The 5,208-nt window shown below is 41.5% G+C and overlaps 1 pseudogene across 1 annotated transcript; it reads left to right on the top strand.

Annotated features, from left to right (window-relative positions):
• The first annotated feature begins 1,954 nt into the window (after positions 1-1,954).
• LOC103320350 (subtilisin-like protease SBT3 pseudogene) lies at positions 1,955-4,835 on the top strand (annotated as a pseudogene). The gene has a single exon (XR_016123780.1). The product of XR_016123780.1 is annotated as a subtilisin-like protease SBT3 pseudogene (transcript).
• Positions 4,836-5,208: the final 373 nt, after the last annotated feature.

The raw sequence follows: 5,208 nt of genomic DNA, 5'->3' as shown, positions 1-5,208 counted from the left end.
AGTAAGTCTTTCTCACTCTCCTTCATCAAAATAAATTCCATCAAATTTTGGATTGTAAAAACCCAAGCTTTAGCCATTTCCCCAAAATCACAGTTCTTTTCTCCATCCCTTATTCACATGAGAATTCACCAAGCATTGAAATTGGAAAATCAATTTATCAGCTCAGTGATTTGGAAGGGTGATTGAAGAAATTTTTCTGGGAAGCTCTTTCCAAATGTGTTCTTCCCGTGTCAGAAATTTTTGTTTCTATATGAATTTTTTTTTCCTACTTGTATATATAGGGTCTCAACATCCATATTTGCACAGGGCTGTGTGAGAAAACCCCCTCCTTTTTTCTTAAGCAACAAAAATCAATCTCATGATGCAACTTACACTGTTCATTAACTCAACTTATGGCGCATCCAATCCTTATCCCATTTTCTTTCCCTTTCTTTCCTTTTCTTCTCATTTTCCTACCTAAAGATCGAAATTACATTTCTACACTGTTTGTTACTTCAATTGGACCAAGTATTGAGGCCCAAAAATCCAGGGTTGGGCCCAAATAAATTCTCGGCCCAACATAATGCCTTATTAAGAAAAAGACTCGGTTCGGAGCATGCAAAATTCCTCATTCATGCTTGCACAAGCCACGACCACATGCCATGCCAAATAAATATGCAACTAAGAGTTGAAATAAGCGTGTCCATTGATGAGCCAAAATGAAAGTTCTAAGCATGGGCTAGCATTCCTGTGGGAAAAGAGTACTCTACAAAATATCTAGCAAGCGTGTTCAGCCTTTGCCTAAAGTTCTATGACAGAGTCAACATGAGCCAACGTAAAACCAAAGGAAATTCATACGAGCAAGAAGGATACCCATCGGACAAAAAGCTCTACCCATCTTCTTTTCCATTACAAGCTTGGAAAACTAAGGAGGAAAGCAAGCGGCGCCTCACCCTCATGGGGAGATCCATGCGTCAAACCCTTGGAACCACAAAGGGTTCCTTACCCATGCACCTTGGATAGAAGAATTTCACCAAATTAGATCAAGTAAGAAGAAACGATGAAAAGGGAAAGGAAAAGTTAGACGAAATTAGGGTTCTTCAAGCCTATAAAAGAGAGTTTCTTCTACTCAGAAAATCATCCTCCAGATGACCAAGCTTTGTCAAGCAAATTGGAAATTTTACTCAAGCCACTCAATCTTCTTCCTCGTTTGTTTTCTCCTTTCTCTAAGGAAGAAATCTGTCTAATCTTCCTCTGTTTCACTTTAACCATTTGTTCACTGTAAGAAACTCACGCTTATTTCTCTCTGTTCATGCTAAACTCATGACAGTTTTGCTCTCATGCCACAAGCTCCTCATGCTAAGCCATTAATCAATCTATCATGTTTATTTGGCTATTGGTGAAAAGGACCTGAGAGTGTTTTTCTAGAGTCGCATCAAGCTCTTCAAAAACTCTTTTGGGATTTCTGAACTCTGATACTTGGGAATTTTTGTTACTCATCCCAAACTCAATTGGACCAGGTCCTAGTATGAGTTTAGGAACATGTTTCTTTCCCTTTCATATATTCATTGTTTCTTGAGTTGTGTTATAACTAATTGCTTGTTTAGGTAATCATACGACACTCATAATGTATCAAATGTTATAAATCACACATACGCATATTTGATTTGCTAGTAAGTTATTTTTTGAACATAAAAGATAGAATAATCTACTTTAAATTAATCTAATTTAAATTTAAAATGAGAATGATTCGAATTTTGGTGCAAAAGAATGAACTTACTATTTTGGCCTCAACTAAACTAATCCCCGTTCCTAAAAATAAGTCTTCGTTGTTTAGTATTGTATTGTCATTCAGGCTCATATGCACTACTTACCAACAGTAGGAAAAAAAAAAAACAAATTACATGACTTACTGACCATCATTTTGGAGTGAAGATGAAGAGTGAAAACTTGAAACCAGAAACTGGTGCCGCTCGAAATTAAAAGACAGAAAAGCACGCCAAACTGATACCCAAACTCGGGACACGTGACGTGGCTGAATGTCCCGCCCTCAACTCAAAAGTAAACAAAAAATTGACAACTTGCCAACTCTCCGCTCCTCTCCTCTCCTCTCCTCTCCTCTCCTCCTCTCCTGCTCCCATCCGTGTTATATTGGCTGTCGACCTTCTTTTTCCTTTATTTATTTTCTATTTATTGATTGGTTCCCATGCTCCTTAGAAACTCTCTATAAAAATTACGAACTGTACAAATTCAATATTATGTTCTGAATTCTTCTCTTCCTCCCTTCCCTTGTGCTCAATTTCAATGGCTATTGGTCATCATGTTCGCTTGTGTTTTTGGCTTGCCATTGCCATTATCTCTACCACTTTGGCTCAACCCAACAATTATATCATCCACATGGACGCAACCATGATGCCAAAAGCCTTTGCTGATCACCATTCATGGTACTTGGCCACAGTAAACTCTGCACTGAGCAAGTTTAGGCCAAACACCACCACAACCTCCTCTTCTTCTGCCCTCTCTTCTAAACTTATTTACAGTTATACTCATGTCATAAATGGGTTCAGTGCAAGTCTCTCTCTTTCTGAGCTCGAGGCCATAAAAACCTCTCCAGGCTACATTTCTTCAGTCAAAGACTTGCCAGTAAAACCAGACACAACTCACTCCTTTCAGTTTCTTGGCCTCAGTTCCAAATCTGGAGCTTGGCCGGTTGCAGATTATGGCAAAGATGTCATAATTGGAGTGGTGGACACTGGTGTTTGGCCAGAAAGTGAGAGCTTTAGTGACGATGGAATGTCAGAAATCCCACCAAGATGGAAAGGTGAATGTGAGAGCGGCACCCAATTCAACTCCTCTTTGTGCAACAAAAAGTTGATTGGGGCAAGGTTCTTTAACAAAGGGCTCATTGCCCAAAACCCCAACTTGACCATTTCTGTGAATTCAACAAGGGACACAGATGGGCATGGGACCCACACCTCATCCACAGCAGCTGGAAATTATGTGCCCGGGGCATCTTATTTTGGTTATGCACCGGGCACAGCTAGTGGCATGGCTCCGAAGGCTCACGTGGCCATGTACAAGGCTCTTTGGGAAGAGGGCGCTTTGTCTTCTGATATAATTGCTGCCATTGAGCAAGCGATTATAGACGGTGTGGATGTTTTGTCCTTGTCACTTGGGCTTGATGGGGTTGCTTTGTATGAGGACCCTGTTGCCATAGCCACATTTTCAGCCTTGGAGAAAGGTGTCTTTGTGTCCACATCTGCAGGAAATGAGGGCCCTTTCTTTGGCACCTTGCACAATGGCATCCCATGGGTTCTCACCGTTGCCGCCGGCACAATCGACCGTGATTTTGAAGGAACTGCGCATTTTGGCAACGGAGGCTCCGTCACGGGGTCTACTCTTTTTCCGGGGAATTCATCTTCAACCCAATTCCCACTTGTTTTCCTTGATGCATGTGACAGTCGGAAAAAATTGAAACAGGTGGGGAAGAAGATAGTTGTGTGCCAGGACAGAAATGATTCGTTAGGCAAACAAGTTTATAATGTTTACAACGCAACTGTTGCCGGAGGCCTTTTTATTACCGACAAAACTGACTTGAAGAAGTTCCTCCGAAGCCCATTTCCCACAATCTTTCTCAGTCCAAAGGAAGGCGAATCGATCAAAGATTACATCAACAGCAACTCTCAGCCAACAGCAAGCTTGGAATTTCAAAAGACACTTCTTGGTGCCAAACCAGCACCAGTTACAAGCAGCTACACCTCCAGAGGGCCATCCCCAAGCTTCCCATTTACCTTGAAGCCAGACATTCTGGCTCCAGGGTCATTAATCCTAGCTGCATGGCCTCAAAATACAGCGGTAGCCGTGGTGAACAAAAAATACTTGTTCAGTAATTTTAATCTCTTGTCCGGGACATCCATGGCGTGCCCGCATGCAGCCGGTCTAGCAGCTCTTCTAAAAGCTGCATATCCAAAATGGAGCCCTGCTGCTATTAGATCGGCCATGATGACGACATCAGACACATTGGATAACACTCTCAGCCCCATTAAAGACATTGGTGATGGTTACCAGCCAGCCAGTCCTCTAGCCATGGGGGCAGGTCATGTCAATCCCAACAAAGCCCTTGACCCGGGGCTCATATACGACGCGGACATAGAAGATTACATAAATCTCCTTTGTGCACTGAACTACACCAACAAGCAAATCCAAACCATCACCAAATCAGCCTCGAACAATTGCTCAACTCCTTCCTTGGATCTTAACTATCCTTCTTTCATTGCATTCTTCAACGCAAACGATTCGAAGCCGGATGTACAAACCACTCAAGAATTCCGGAGGACAGTGACCTACATAGGAAAGGGACAGTCGACCTACGTTGCAAGCGTTACACCCTTAAAAGGGTTTGAGGTTGCAGTGGTTCCGAACACATTGAAGTTCAAGGAGGAGGGTGAGAAGCTGAGCTTTGTGCTGAGTATAAAAGGTCCAAGACGAACGAAGGAGACTGTGGCTTTTGGCTATCTAACTTGGGCGGAGAGTGGAGGTGAACATGTGGTGAGAAGCCCCGTCGTGGCCACAAACCTCAGCTCAGAGACGGTGTCGCGGCAGAGCTAACTTGCATGCTCTAGCAAGCATGGGATCATTCCCCTTTGCTATAAATAAATTAAAGTTTATAGTTTATAAATCACATCAGGATCAGGCTAGCTAACAGCAGGTTGGTGTTGTTGTTACTCAAATTAAAGCTGGCAGCTAGCAATTTAAGATTGTTGGGAAAGGTTTTGTGTGGTTGTTAGTCGATGGTAAGCAGCTTTGTTTAATCATACATGATTAATGTACCATATTGAAACTTAGAGCATCCACAATGGGCTTCCTAAACCACCTCGTTAGACAAATTTTAGGGCGGAATTATAAAAATGCAACTCCAACTATGCTCCCTATCTCCCTCCTAAAATAGGGAGTCCTCTAGGAGCTCCTAAATCAAGAGAGAGAAAGAACTCTTAGTGGCTCCTATAATTTAAGAGTAATGAAACTAGTATTTTACATGATGTGGTATATACACATCACATCAGCCGCCACATCATGTGGTATAAAATTGTGGTATAAAAAATGTGGTAAGACTAGTATTATTCATAATTTAATGCTGCTTTATTTAATGAGTATTTCAAACCTTTATTTAATGCTAACTATTTTTTATTTTATTTTTTAATAGAGATTGACCAATCAAAAAAAAAGTTA

This window comes from Prunus mume, linkage group LG2 (assembly GCF_029339155.1).
Source record: "Prunus mume cultivar Tortuosa linkage group LG2, ASM2933915v1, whole genome shotgun sequence".
Lineage (NCBI taxonomy): Eukaryota > Viridiplantae > Streptophyta > Magnoliopsida > Rosales > Rosaceae > Prunus > Prunus mume.
The sequence above is the reverse complement of the archived record's forward strand: the minus strand, read 5'-3'. Positions and strand labels throughout refer to the sequence as shown.